At 43.3% G+C, this 15,740-nt stretch overlaps 1 protein-coding gene across 14 annotated transcripts in view; it reads right to left on the bottom strand.

Annotated features, from left to right (window-relative positions):
• Nucleotides 1-15,740, bottom strand: part of USP54 (ubiquitin specific peptidase 54) — a 533,711-nt gene that overhangs the window by 213,234 nt on the left and 304,737 nt on the right. The gene's annotated exons all lie outside the window — the stretch shown is intronic.

The following is a 15,740-nucleotide window of genomic DNA, read 5'->3' on the forward strand; positions in this document are numbered from 1 at the left end:
GTTGAGGAGCGGCCTCGAGGGAACAGGCAGCGCGCGCTGGGCTCGGCGCATGCAGGTTGCACAAATGTGCACCTCCTTGCATGCGCCGACCCCGGATTTTATAAGATACGCGCGGCTACACGCGTATCTTATAAAATCCAGCGTACTTTTGTTCGCACCTGGTGCACGAACAAAAGTACATTTATAAAATCTACCCCAAATTGTAGGTTCATGTATTTCTTACTTGCACAGTTGTGTGATCAAGAATACATTTCAGATAGGAGCAAAAAATACCATGCAGAGCACCATCTGGATACTGTAGCTACTAAGACTCATAATCAGTTCACCAGATCAAATCCAATCTGAGTCCAACACCTCAACTAGAATTTATAGTGGTTTTACTAGATACAACTCCAGCTATATCTTATCTCCCTACAACAGGGCCAACAACATAGTGGCTGCAATGGAAGGAGCGGCCTCGGAGGGAACTTTCCTTCCGCCTCCCCTCACCTTCCCCCTACATTTCAGATAGGAGCAAAAACTTCCATGCAGAGCACCATCTGGATACTGTAGCTACTAAGACTCATAATCAGTTCACCAGATCAAATCCAATCTGAGTCCAACACCTCAACTAGAATTTATAGTGGCTTTACTAGATACAACTCCAGCTATATCTTATCTCCCTACAACAGGGCCAACAACATAGTGGCTGCAATGGAAGGAGCGGCCTCGGAGGGAACTTTCCTTCCGCCTCCCCTCACCTTCCCCCTACATTTCAGATAGGAGCAAAAACTTCCATGCAGAGCACCATCTGGATACTGTAGCTACTAAGACTCATAATCAGTTCACCAGATCAAATTCAATCTGAGTCCAACACCTCAACTAGAATTTATAGTGGCTTTACTAGATACAACTCCAGCTATATCTTATCTCCCTACAACAGGGCCAACAACATAGTGGCTGCAATGGAAGGAGCGGCCTCGGAGGGAACTTTCCTTCCGCCTCCCCTCACCTTCCCCTCCCTTCCCCTACCTAACCCACCCCCCCCCCGCCCCGGCCCTATCTAAACCCCCCCTACCTTTGTTGGCAGATTTACGCCTGCGGAAAGCAGGTGTAAATCTGCGCGCGCCAGCGGGCTGCTGGTGCGCCATCACCCGACCCAGGGGCTGGTCCGGAGGCCTCGACCACGCCCCCGGGCCGGCGCCACGCCCCCGGGCCCGCCCCCGAAACGCCGCATCACTCGCAGCCTGCGCCCGAAACGCCGCATCACTCGCAGCACGCCCCCGACACGCCCCTCCATGCAAGCCCCGGGACTTATGCGCGTCCTGGGGCTTGCGCGCGCACCCCTTTGAAAATCTACCCCTTTGTGTAGAGATGTTAAACCATAAAGAAAATGAAGATCCACAATGACTAGATCATCCAGATGTTCCATATCAGAGGCTTATTGTAAGTTTGGTGTATCTTGTTCAGGCAGCTAGATCAGACATTACATTTGCATTTAATTATTTGAGCCGTTTCAATACTTGCTATGAGCCGTTTCAATACTTGCTATGTGACTGAATACTGTAAGATGGCCAAACATTCTCAGATATCCCATTCAAACTCCACTCCTCTAACAGACCAACGAGAGATGTTCACAAAGGCACTCTACAATTTCCTCCTACTAAAGCCACACGCCTCTCTACGACCAAAGACAGAGCTTTTTCGATAGCAGGCCCATCAATTTGGAATAACATCCCTTCAAACCTCAGATTGGAACCCTGCCTCTTAACTTTCAGAAAAAGACTCAAGACGTGGCTCTTCCACCAAGCCTTCTCCGATCCACCAGACAATCACTAATGGCCTTCCACTTTCACCCGGCCTTTAGACACTTATCTCCATGAACTATGGACTCTGACTCCTCCAGGTTAAAGCACCTTCAAGCTTTAACCCGTTCTCACTATCGTATTCATTTATTATTATTACTTACCTTCATCTTCCTTCCAGCTTATTATAAGCTTCCAAGTTCTCGATTCCAGTTGATTGTAACTTTGACTTATTCATATCTATTGTTATCTATTGTTTTACCTGAATTGTTTCCTTCAGTTATACCCCCTGTTTAAATGTTAACCGATCCGATATGGTTATTTACTATGAAGGTCGGTATAAAAAACTGTTAAATAAATAAATAAATAAATATTTTCAAGGAACAAAAGATATTACATTTTTATTACAAAGCTTCCGTAGAAAAAATAATTGGCTATTCAGATGCAAGCTGGAAATCTTGGACTCAAGATGGAAGATCTACCAAAGGTTATGTATGCAAACTATCACGAGCAGCAATTAGATGGAAAACTGTTAAACAAATGATGGGGTGCTTATTTACCTGTGAGGTTGATTACTGCTCTTGTAAAGAGGAAACCTCCCTGGCTTGTTTATTGTTCCTTAAAAAGCATTCTTTTATCTAAACTGTTGTGCCACAAATCTCTAATAGATGTACATAGCTAAACAGACGTGAAGGAATTAATGACCATGGCATAAATTTTTGATGCAATTTAAATGCATCATAAGCAGAATGAACTAGATGTATCTCATACTAATATTTTCACCACAAGGGAGTGAAATTCCTTCTGTTAGACTTGATAGGCATACTGAGCAAATTTTTGGTGTTCAGTATTCAGGATATACAAAACATTGCCCTAGTATTCAGCTCTGAAAGCTTATAGCATAGTATTTTAGTAAAACCTCTTCCCAAGATGGTCAAGCTTCAGATTCCTGCTATGGTGGCATTTCCTATGTACTTTCTAATTAAACTAGTGTAATAAATGTATGTTTGCTAAGAGAGTGTTCCTAAATCCTCGTTATTGCATTTAAAAATGGAAGGTGAATGGACACTGTTACCAGCTTCTTGTAGGAACCAAGATATTTCGGGAAGCCTAAAAGTGGTACCCTGCTTCTTCTGATATCTGCAAATAAAACAGGATGGCTCTAGATATTTTGTACAAACAAGATGAAAAAAAAATGGTTAGATACAGAACAATTTGCAGATGGTAAAGGAGTAGAACCTAAATTAGAGTTTATAGAGTTTTGAGATCCCTCTGATTACTGTTCCTTGTAAGACCTGACAGGCAGTTCTTACCAACAGATGGCTTCAAGTAGGCTCCTTGAAATACCTTTTCAGTCCTCTCAGCTCTAGGGCCCACACTTCCTGTTGACAGCCATCTTGTTCCTGTCTAGACACAAAGGTGTGTTTTCCTGGAGCTTCTTAAATCTTGATCTCAAGTTAGATGCTGGCCCAAAGGGGAACCTCTGGAGGCATATATACCACTCTCAAGTACATTAGATAATTATTCTTTGCGAGTTAACAGCTCTGTGGTTCCATTGCAGGTCTTCGGCCCACACTTCTCAGAGTCACGGCTTCAAGCCCCATCATCTCTAGCGTTCAGTATCTACAATGTTGACTCCAGCACTAGCTCCAGTTATTAGACTGGTGAATCCAGTATGGGCTGTCCATACTGCTCCAGCTCCTGCATGGGTGAATCCAATGCCTTTTCATGCACTGATGAATTACAGTGCCAGCTGCTCTTACTACTTCAGCTCTTGTTCTTGCACTGGCAAATCCAGTGCTAGCTGACCATACATCTCTAGCTCCAGATCCTACGTTGGTGAATCCAATGCTAGCTGTCCATACACCACCAGCTCCTACACTGGTGAATCCAGTGTCAGCTGTCCATACAGCTCCAATTTCTGCACTGGTGAATCCAGCTCCAACTGTTCTATTTACTCCAGACAATGTAGATCCTGTGAAAGCTGAAGTAGACATCCTTAAAGACGTACATTTGGCTATACTGAAGGAACATGCCCCTACCACCAGAATTTCAAGAAAAGATCCTGTATCATGCCTCCAATCCAGCTTTGTGTCAGCTCTGGCACCAGACTCTGCTTTGGGTCACTCATGATTCTATTCAAGGCAAATCTGGTCCTAGCTATCTCACTGACTCCAATTCCTGCACCGGAGAGTCCAGTCCAAGCTGTCTCAGCAACTCCAGTTCCTGACAACTTTGGTTCTGATTTCAGTCATCTCAGTGATTCTAGTTTCTGCCATGTTAGTTATGCCAGGTCCGGCCCAAGATGCCCCAGAAGCAACCGATCCAGAAAACAACTGCAGCTGTCCCTAACTTTAGGTCAGCCAAGTCTGGACCCAGATTCTGCCCCATCTTGGTATGGGACTTTGCCTCCTTGAGGTGGGTCTGGGATCTTGATGTCCTTGGCAGCATCTGTATTCTGCCCTTTTAGAGTAGGGTAATGTGAGGCCCTGAGGGGAATCTCTTGCCTCCCACCAGCAGAGGGCCTCAGTGGATCCCCCTTGGACTATCTGTTCAGTCTTCCTAGCTCTATGGCTCACACTTCCTACTAGCAGCCTTTTTGTTCCTGCCTGGACACACTGGTTGGTCTTCTCAGCTTCATGGCCCACTTCCTACTGTCACCACCTTGTTCCTCTCGGGACACATACAGATTCCAGGTTTCCAATATACACTTTTCTAAAACTTGGTCTTACGTTCGATGTTATTGTTTGGTCACAGATTGCTTCATGTATCCAGAATTCCTGTTTGGATCTAGGTTTCTTCATGTATTCTGTGTTCCTGCTTGATCTAATATTCTAATCCATCTGCAGGGTTTCTGTGCTGCTTTTGCCAGCACTTTCATGTTTTTACATTTTCCTGCAGTGCTCTTGCCCTGCTTCTGTGGGCGCCTTCATGTCTATAAGTTTGGGTTCCGCATTACCTTAGTGTGTGCCCTGTAATTCTTTTTTTTTTCCCGTCCAAGTCTTAGGAGGGTGATCAATGTAAGTGGATGATGCCTGTCTCTGCTCTTGTTAGAACCCACTATACGTGCCCAATCTATGCACCACCTGCTCTTAGCTTTGGGATTACACCTCCGGCAGATATGCCATCATATTCCTCAGATGGATTAACTGGAGAAGGTATAGAAATCAACCAATATGGAAAGGGATCCTCAAGGGAACCTAGCACAAGCTGGCAAATAAATTTGCCTAGAATCAAGTCTCATAGCCAGTGTTTCATGTTCTTGCCTCAAACAGGCTAATTCAGACATTGATGCATTCTGCATCATGAACAGCATGAAAGGCAAGACCCAAAAAGGCACAGAAGTGTCGCTTAATATAGTCAAGGTTTTCAACACCTGACATTTTCACTCAGAGATTCTGAGGCACCACATGGTTCTGTTAAACTCCTCAGTGATCTGTTCACATGTGAAACAGGAGGTCTGCCTTAGAGGTGATGAAATCAGAGTATAGATTTTCTTGTAGACAGGGTCCATGAAATTGGTAGCATCACCCAGGGAATCTGAGCAGGCTGCAGACCAGCATAGGAATGCTGGATGAATTTCGGTAAATGACCTAGCATATTTGAGTTTGCAAGTTCTATGTTGATGGGAACTGTCAAGATCTCTGCCTGTGGCTCAACACTTTTCTGCTGAATATGTCCTACAAGCCTTTCAAAGCACTCAAGTATTTTGGGCCTTACCCTTGTATTGGTATTAAAGCAACTGATGGTGATTTGGAAAGGGACTGATCCATTAACAGAACTCAACATGACTTTGAGTTTTTCTTGGGTTCAGAACCAGTTTCCAGATGGATGTTTCTGAATCGGAGAGGTAAAAAAAAAAGAAAAATAGGAGAAGTGAGTTTCAAGGCTTACATTTTTCTTCACAAAAAATGGCCTTAGAGAGAGAGAGAGAAAAAAAAATTAATTGAGGCCTAGACCTAATTTGATGTAGTTCAGCAAAACAGAGAGGCCTACTGCACTCAATTCAGTGATGCAATAGATTAAAAAAACTTCAGACATGAAGAAAATGTCTATATAGGGAAACTAAAGAGAAAACAGGAAAACTAGTAAGATTTCAGAGCAAAAATCTAAAAGAAAATCCAAAACACTCTGAAGACATGTTCCACCTTGGATGACATGCAATTGAAACTGAGGCGCAGCAGGTCCCAGTGACTAGTACATAAAAGTTTTTTCTGGAAAGTTTCAATTGTTTCTCCGATGACACATTTGATCAGGTTATGCAAACAACCTGTGACCTCCACTGATTCTGCTTGTTAGAGAAATGGTCATGTCCCCATATAAATATTTATGAAGTAAATGAGAAGTTGAAATATGTCAATGATAAGCAACAGAATCCAATATCTGCTAAAGTTTTTGGCTGTATACTTTTCTTTACAAATGTTGTTCTCTTTAATGCAATGATGGCAAAGTCACTGACCATATCATTATGAAGATGATCAGTGAAAGAAAAGCTGATTATTAACTCATTAATAAACAATGATTAATGGTAAACTCATAGGTAATATTTTTATTTGAAGGATTGCATGTGATCTATTATTTTTTAAATTGCTGTTCCTGGGTCCTTAAAGGACATACGAACATTGTCACAGGTATACAATTTGTTAAAAGTACTTGGGCAATGTATGCATTTTCATTATCTGATCAACTTTGGCAGAAGGACAAAGTGGGAATGACCAGCAGCATCAGGAGGAGACTCCACTGAGATGAATAGTTTATGATTGGGACAGGGCACTGTCTTAATAGTGTGCCCTGGATCGTTTAACAAAAAGTACATTCTTATGTTACATAAAATCTCAAATATTTCATTTGAACTACAGTGCAGACACCATGCAATAACTAGCACATCAATATAGTGTTAATGTTTGCTTCCTCCAATTCATATATGAAATATGGTGTATAGGAAAGTAATACTGCAACTGTTCCATTTTTGAGAATGTTCTACGACAGGGGTGGCCAATGCCAATCCTCAAGAGCCACAAACAGCTCTAGTTTTCAGCATTTCCATAACGAATATGCATGGAATAGATTTGTTACAATTCCCAGTCCCAGGCCGCAGCCCTTCTTGCTCCGGCTACGCCTGCCGGATGCCATCGCGGCCCTGCTGCTTCCCAGCTCCCTGGTTAGGCTCCGGACTGCTCCTTACCTCCTCCGCGGTGGAGGGGTGCCGCCACCTCGACCTCCATGTGGGCCGCTTCCCAGCCTCGGCGAGGGAGCGACGCCATGCCGCCTTGCCTGGCCCCTGCTCCTAGGCTCGCGTGCTCGCCGCCGGTCAAAATTAAAGGGGCCGCGGCGGGAAAGCTTCCCACGGCCCCTAGTGATGATGTTGCCTGTCCTGGGTATACAAGGCACGCTCTGACAGTCAGAGCTTGCCTTGGCAATGGGTCTCCTCGCTCTCACTTGCTCGAGTTCCTGAGTTGCTGTTCCAGTTCTCTTGTTCCTGTTCCTGCTGCCTGTTTCTGACCTTCCAGACCGGACCTAACCATGCTTACCGCTGCCTGACTCTGACCTTCTGACCACGCTTACCACTGCCTGCTTCAGACCTCTGGACTGGACGCGACCACGCCCCTTGCCTCTGTTCTTCTGGACCAGGCCCGGCCATGCTCGCCGTTTCTCGCCTGGCCCACTGGACTGGATCGGTGCCGGCCTTGGCTTCAGGCCTCCAACCTCTCTCTCCTGGTTGCCACCGTGCTCCCTTGGATCATCCACGCAGAGGCCCAGCAAAGACCAGCCGGCCCCGGTACCCAAGGGCTCAACCTGCAGGGAACACGGGCTGGTAGTGGCGAAGCTCCAGCGGGCCTCTGCTTCCCATCTGGCCTTGCCACCCAACTGTGGGGACCTGTGTTGTTCCCCCACAGGTGGCGCCAACACCACCTTGGGCCAAGGGTCCACGAACGCAACATGATTTACATGCAATGGAGCCAATAGCTCTTGAGGATCAGAGTTGGCCAACCCTGTTCTAAGAGTTACCTATCATATACTTCTGGCCTGTTGTAAAGAACTAAATGGATACAAGGATTCAACTTTGAGGCAAAAATAAGTTCTCCATTCCAATTCTATAACTGAACTCCTTGGAGATTATTTGGAGTAACTGGTTGATACTGTTTGCCTACAATTGTGTTGGTGCTTAGCCAAGTCTTTGCATCTTTCTGGCCTTGTGATTTTGTATCTGACTTTGTAGCATTGTTTTAATGTTCACATATGCATTCCTTGTGTGCTGGCAGAATATGCACAGTCTAACTACCCTCTTTTCTATACATGTATATAATATTTGTTGTATATAGTAGCAATGACAATACAAAACATGCAAGAACTTGTGTAAAGAGTAACTCATCTAGTAGCTTTGCAGATTGACATCAAACGGTACATAGAATTAAGCCCATGTTATATTTAACAATCATATGCATGGTGTTACATAACTTTATAATTTCTTATCCTCCTTCACAGTTAAGTACTTTGTCTAATCTTTTGTCAGTATTATTTGCTTTCTGTTCTCTGCTATATGTAACAATATCTGATATTTTTCTTTTTCTCCACAGGCCAAAAACATCATGCAAGTGCTGAGACAGCAGGATGTCTGAGAATCTTCTGATGGGGTGGGGTGACATATTGTTTAATTTTGGATTTTTCTGCTGGATAAAATTAAAATAAATGCTCTGGTTTCTTGGTTACTCACTGTGTGGTGCCTTCTTTATCTAGTTTTAATGTTTTTACTGCATCTTGTGTGAGACTGTCTGTATTGCCAAAATAAAGAGCAATACAATGTTAAAAGATACATGGGAAGGGCAAAAGGGAGTGGAGGAGCAGCCTAGTGACTGAAGCAGCAGAATGAAAATCAGAGAAGCTGGAGTTCAAATCCTGCTTTTCCCACTAGCACTCCTTGTGACCTTAGGCAAATCACTTCACTCTCCAAAGCCTCAGATACAAACTTAGCCTATACTTACTAAAGGTTTTTTTTTTCCATTCTGTGTCTATTGGAAACATGCTTAGTAAATGACTCCCTTTCATTGTAATTTCTCCGTGGCAAGGACCTACCAACTGTACCTAAATTTATATTTTGCCATGTACTCAGATTTGGAAAGGTAAGAAATTAAATCCAAAATCCAAATCCATTTTGAGAAGCTATATGTCTGGGTAAATTGGCTATCCAAACATTGCCCAACTCTTGCCACACTAAAAGTAGGATTTTTAATTATATTAAACTAATTAATTAGATTCTAGATCTCATTGACAGCAAAGTATAGTCCCTCCACTATCAGGTACATTGCGATACACCACAAAACAGTATCTGTTTTGCGATAACCTGCCAAAAACCCATTCAGAACTTTTGAAGCAAACCTGCCATGGCATAACGGCACAAACACCCAGGACACATACAACAACAACCCCACTTATGAAAATGCAACACTGCAATTACTACTACAGGTTCTCAAACATGAATACAACTCCTATTGGAAAAACAGAACAAGCCCAACTGCTATAGATGCTACAGGAAAACTATATGCTAGTAGAAACCCTCACCTCAATCACACAAGTAGAACAGAATGACACTCACCAAACAGAAAAAAGGACCACAAATAAGAGACATACAGACTAAAACAAATGTAAACCCCAAGAAGCCAGACAATGAGCAGTGCAACACTATTACTACTAATTTTTAAAATGCTACTAAACATACACAGCACAGTACAGATACAAATAAAAGACTGTCTCAGCTCCATAGAGTTTACAACCTAGCCAAGACAAACATATATGACAAACAAAGAGTATATGGGAAGTGTATTTATTGTAGAGTTGTAGTTAGAATTTAAACTGGAATAGGGCCAGAGAGGAACCATGATGCACCAAATCAGGAAGTCTATTCCATGCAGTGTAGCAATGTGGAAAGCACAGTTGGAAGTTGGCAATGGAGGAGAAAGGCATGGACAAGATACTGTCCAATGAACAGAGTTGACAAGGAAGAGTGCAGGAAGACAAAAGAGAAGATAGGTAATGGGGTGTTGCAGAATGAATGCATTTGGAGGTAGGTAAGAGAAGCTTGAATTAAGTGTAGTGACTTGAGAAACAGGGTTGTATGGTCACTGTGATATTGAAAGTCATGTGGCCAAATTTTGAAAAGATTGCAATGAAGAAAGATGGTTGAATAGGAAGCCCATGGAAAGCATGTTGTAATAATCTAAGTGGGATGTGGAAGGGTGGATGAGCATTTTGATAACATGTTGAGAAAGGAAGGGATGGATTTTAACAATATTATAGAAGAATATAAGAGCATAAATGCCATACTGGTCAGACCAAAAGTACATCAAGCCCAGGATCCTGTCTCCAACAGCGGGCAGTTCAGTTCAGATGTACCTGGCAGGATCCTACAGAACAGATCCAATCCTTCTTGCTCATAACCAGGGATAAGCAGTGGCTTTCCCAAGTCTGCTTGGCTAATACTAGTTTATGGACTTTTCCTGCAGGGTCTTGTCTAAACCCTTTTTAAATCCAGCTATGCAAACTACTTTTAGCACATCTTCAGGCAACAAATTCTATAGTTTAATTGTGCAATGATTAAAAAAAATACTATTTTCTACAATTTATTTTAAATGTGCTAAATATTAGTTTCAAGGAGTGACCCCTAGTCCTGATACTATTTGAAATAGAAAATAACTCTTCCCTATTTACCCATTCTACCCTACTCCTGATTTTATCAACCTCTATCATATCTCTCAGCCATCTCTTCTCCAGGCTGAAGAGTCCTAATCTGTTTATCCTCACCTCATGGGGAGCCATTCTATCCCCTTTTGTAGTTGCCCTTCTCTGTATCTTTTCTAGCTCTGTTATATCTTTTTCAAGATGGGAGTGATTAGAACTGCACATTGTACTCAAGGTGTGGTAGCATCAAGTATCAATACAGAGTCATTATATCATCCTATATTTTATTTTCCATTCCTTTCTAATAACACCTAACATTGTTTGTTTTTTTGATTACCGCCACACATGGGGCTAAGAACTTAAAAATATTCTCCACAATGATTCCAAGATCCTTTTCTTGGATAGTGATGCCTAATAGCGAACCCAGCATCATGCACCTATAGTTTGACTTATTCTTCCCTATATGCATTACTTTGCACTCGTCCACTTTAAATTTCCTCTTCCATTTATAAGCATAAGGAAGGAAGGAAGAAACAAAACACTTTAACAATGTTTTGCATGTGGCTAGAGAAGGACAGAGAGGCATCAAGGACGAATCCAAAGTTACAGGTTGAGGGAAGCGGGAGGATAAGAATACCATCAACAGAAACATAAAAAGAGAAAAGACAAGAAGTTCCATCTTGACCACATTATGTTTAACGTGGTGGCAGGACATGCAGGCAGTGATGCCAGATAAGCAAGCAGAGATTTGGGACTGGACATGTGATGAAATTTCTGGAGTAGATATGAGAGTCATCAGCATAAAAATGATCATGAAAGCCATAGGAGAGATCAGAGCACCAAGAGAAGAATATCATAATGCCTCTGAATCAATCCATGATGTGAACACACCTTGAGAGCAGTGTGTGCAGTTCTGGCTGCCCCATTTTGAAAAAGATCTAGTGGAACAAGAAAAGGTACAAAGAAGAGCAACAAAAATAATGAAGGAGATGGAATGTTTCCCCAATGAATAAAGGCTAAACAGGTTTAGACTCTCCAGCTTAGAGAAGAGATGACTGAGAAGGGATATGACACGTTTATAAAATCATGAGTGGGGCAGAACAGGTAAATAGAGAATGGTTATTAACTCTTTCAAAGAGTACTAAGTATGGTGAGGTAGCCCTCTCACCTTTACCTAAAAGCAGCAAGAAGCCTGGAAAGAGCAAAGCAAGATACAAGCTGAGAATCCCCACAGCAGAGAGGATTTGGGAGGAAAATTCATCTTCCAAGAGGCAAGAAACAGATAGTGACCAATGGGGCTGTGAGGAGGGAGTGGGGTGGGAACTCCCAGCACATAAACCTGAAGGAACATGGAGGAAATGCAGGTGGAGTAGGAAGATCCACATCTAGTCAAATGAGGAGCTTAAACCACCTGCAGACCTTGTAGAGATGGAAGTGGAATGCACTGCCTCTGAGGAGCTGTCAGACATAGAACAGGATTAAGAGTACTGGACTACAATTTCTTTTTATCTTGGGGTTAGAAACTATGGGCTTTTATCAGTGATGAAAGCCTTGTGCTGGATTCTTGGGGTTCCCCCCCCCCCCCCACCTTTTCCCTGTAAGCAAGGGCAGAGAGCTTGCAATGGCATTATTGTGGGAAGAAGGGGGGAGATTGTGCCTCAGTTCCCTGTTAAGGATTTAGGAGAACCTGAGGGTTTTTTTTTCCATAAACATAGCTATAGATAAGTGATGACAGCGAACTTTCTTTTTCTTGGCCACTGCATAGAGAAGTTTCTGTAGGGTTTGGGCCATTGTGTTTTGCTATACACCTTTATCTTTGAAGATGGAACATAACATAACATAAGTTAGGATGACTTAGGAAACCACCACTTATCACTGGAAGTGAGCAACAAAGAATGGATCTACTCTTTAGAATCTGCCAGGTACTTCCTAGTGACCAGGAATGGCCACTGAACTCCATGGCCTTTGGTCTGACTCAACATGGTATATCTTATGTTATGTTATGTTCCATCTTATGTTATGTTCCATATGGGCCAAGATGCGCTCCCTGGTCTCACCTCCCTCAGATGGAAGCTGGAGGCTATTGCAGGGTTTGCATTCATGCATTTGCTCACACCCCATACTCAATTGCAACTTGCTGCTGCTGTCACCAAATTCAAGACTAGCGCCTGCAGATTACCCAGGTCACTTCAGAAGAGAAGTGTGTTCAAGTCTCACTTAAAGACCCACTTCTTTGAAATGTTTTTTTTTACATTCAAAACCTCTGATTATTCCTGATCTTGACCCTCTCACACTAAAACATGTTTTTACTATCATACTTACTCGAAATTATGTACCTTGTCTGTGTGTCTCAACTAGAGTGTAAGCTCCATGGAGCAGGGACTGCCTTTATTTTTTGTGTCTATACAATGCTGCATAAGCCTAGTAACACTAAAGAAATGTTAAGCAGAAGTAACAGTAACAAAGGGCATGGCCTATCCCATTCTCTGTACAAAGGGTGAAAAGGACAGATCCATGGGGTATCTATTCCTAGTCTACAGAGGAGAGGGATATAATAGGAAGTGTGGAGCTTGCTTCTGTTCAACCAGAATCCCTAGAACCTTAAGGCAGATCCCAGGATTCCTCAGACTAAGACTCAGTCTCCAAAATTACAAGCAGAGCAGACATCTGTGCTTTCCCAGACCTTACAGCTTTGTTCTCAGCGAATGTGCAAGTAGACTGATTTGGCCTTAGGGCCACTCAACCCCTAATAGCTGGAGAGGTTTCCCTTTCAGAAGGCGTGCAGCTATGACTCAGCGCAGATGGCATTAAAGTCAAGTCATGGCATTGAAGACATCCATTTACTCCCTCTCCCATCTCTCCAAAAGAAGTTGCAGAGGCTGATCTTGGGTTCAGCCACAGGTTGCTAGTAAGCACAGGAACTGGGCCAAGATGCGCTCCCTGGTCTCACCTCCCTCAGATGGAAGCTGGAGGCTATTGCAGGGTCTGCATACATGCATTTGCTCACTCCCCATACTCAATTGCAAGTTGCTGCTGCTGTCACCAAACTCAAGACTAGCCCCTGCAGATTACCCAGATCACTTCAGAAGGGATGATCTGAAGGAAGGCCTAGAGAAAGATGAAGAGGGAGGGGGTTGGATCAGTATGGAAGGGGGAGGAGCTTGTCGCTTTTGCTAGAAAGGAAGATGGTCAACCAACTACCACCTATAATGTTACAAGTTTAAAAGTTGTACAGGCTACCAACCTCCTTTAAATAAAACCACTGGTTGGCAATTCTATCTTGGCACTAAGTCTCCCACCACAGGAATTTCTTGCTTTCATGTGGGAGACTGTATTTATCCTGCCACGATTGCAGAAAGAGAAGTTTTTGGTTCAGACCAGTAACCCTGTCTTCATCTTTAAAATCTGGGAAAGAGAAGACTTACTATCCTCAGGTGAACTGAAGCAGAATGTCATGATTCTGGCTGCTAGGCAGCCCCTCTGCCAGCAGGGACCCTTACTGGGCTATGCTCTGCCTGCTCTAGCCACCACTTTGACACAGCAAAACTCACTTTATATAAACCTCCTTCAAGTTTGCTTGGTGCCTCATCGAATCAGCTTGGCTTCTTGCTTTAGACAATCTTGCCTTGCAGCTGTGTGATTTTAGTGGCCTTCTTGCCTAATTCCCAGTATGGCCTGTTTAGGCCTTCTTATATGAATCTGTCTTGTCCCTGTTCATTTGTCTGTTTCCCTAGTTTACTGATGGCGAACTCCTGTCCTCGAATGCCACAAACAGGCCAGGTTTTCAAGTTATCTACAATGAATATGCACGAAAAAGATTTGCATGCACTGCCTCCATTGTATGCAAATTTATCTCATGCATATTCATTGTGGATATCCTGAAACTCTGGCCTGTTTGTGATACTCGAGGACTGGAGTTCTCCATCACTGCCCTAGTTTCTCTTTGGGCCTCTCAGTGGCCCTCCTTGTCTGTTGCCTGTCTTGTCTTTACCTTGTCGTGACATTGGTTCTTGTTTGCTTGTGCCTGTGTATACCTTGCCCTGTTCTTGTGTTTCTGTATTGTCATTGTCTAGTCCTTTCTGGGCTTCCCTGTGGCCCTCCTGCTTCCTTGGGGTCTCCTGGTGGCCTTTCTTGCCTATGGGTCTAGGTCTTCCTGTGGCCTAGCCCGTCTGGATATCTTTGCCTTGTCCATGTTCCAGTGTGTCCCGTTTAGGTCTTCTTGTCTTCTTCCAGTTGTTCCTGTGTCCCTTGCCTGTCTTTCTGGTTCCCTATGGGTCTTTCAGTGGCCCTCCTATTCCCTGTGGTTCTCTCAATGGCCTTCCTGTTCCTGTGGACCTCCCAGTGGCCCTATTTACTGTCTAGGTCACCTGGTAGTCTAGCCTTTCTGTGCCTTGCCCCTGTGTTTTGTCTAGGCCTCTCAGTGCTTTTCCTGCTGTGTTTTCCCTGTGTCTTGTCCTGGTCTTGTCCAAGTGACCTATTTAGCCTATCTGTATCCTACCCTAGATCCCTGTTTAACCCCGTTTAACCCTTGTTTTACCTTGTTTCTGCCTTCCATGATACTGCTCTGCCCTTGCCTCTGTTTGAACTCTGCCTGGACACTGACCTTGCTTAAATGCAGCCTGCCATGCACCCTGACAGAGAAGTCCTGCCAGCTGCCAGAAACTGCAGGCTCAACCCAAGGGGAAGGTGGACAGCCAGGAAGAAAATCCTGCCCTGCTCTGCCTTAGAGCCTGCCTGACCATGACACAGAAGAGCAAGAGCCAGAAATCAAATCCATATTTCCCCTTGACAACACAATTACTGTGATTCTGGCCAGAGTCATTATTATATAAAGGTCTCGCTTAGAAGCGTTTCTATTATATTTGGTTTGTTATGACTTATAAAATTATCCTATATAATTGCATCATAGTTCTCCTTTGATGGAGTTACATCTTTTGCATTGTTCTCTCACTATGCAGATATTACAAAGCCTGTTAGAAATGATGCCATATATCTTTGTAAGTGACATGTAGAAGGAAAACGAATGCCTGTTTGTGGTTGACATGACAATCTGTAATTGAAGGCATGATAGAGGGAACATATAAGATGAAAGAAGATTTAAAAAAATTAAAATTATAGCCATAGATGATCTGTTGGTGACTGTGCTGCAATAAAAAGAAAATTCAGAAATTCAAGAGCCAAAAGAAAATTATTCCTTACCTGCTAATTTTCGTTCCTGTAGTACCATGGATCAGTCCAGATGGTGGGTTATGTCCCCCGTCCAACAGATGGAGTCCGAAC

The sequence above is a fragment of the Rhinatrema bivittatum genome, chromosome 7 (genome assembly GCF_901001135.1).
Source record: "Rhinatrema bivittatum chromosome 7, aRhiBiv1.1, whole genome shotgun sequence".
Taxonomy (NCBI): domain Eukaryota; kingdom Metazoa; phylum Chordata; class Amphibia; order Gymnophiona; family Rhinatrematidae; genus Rhinatrema; species Rhinatrema bivittatum.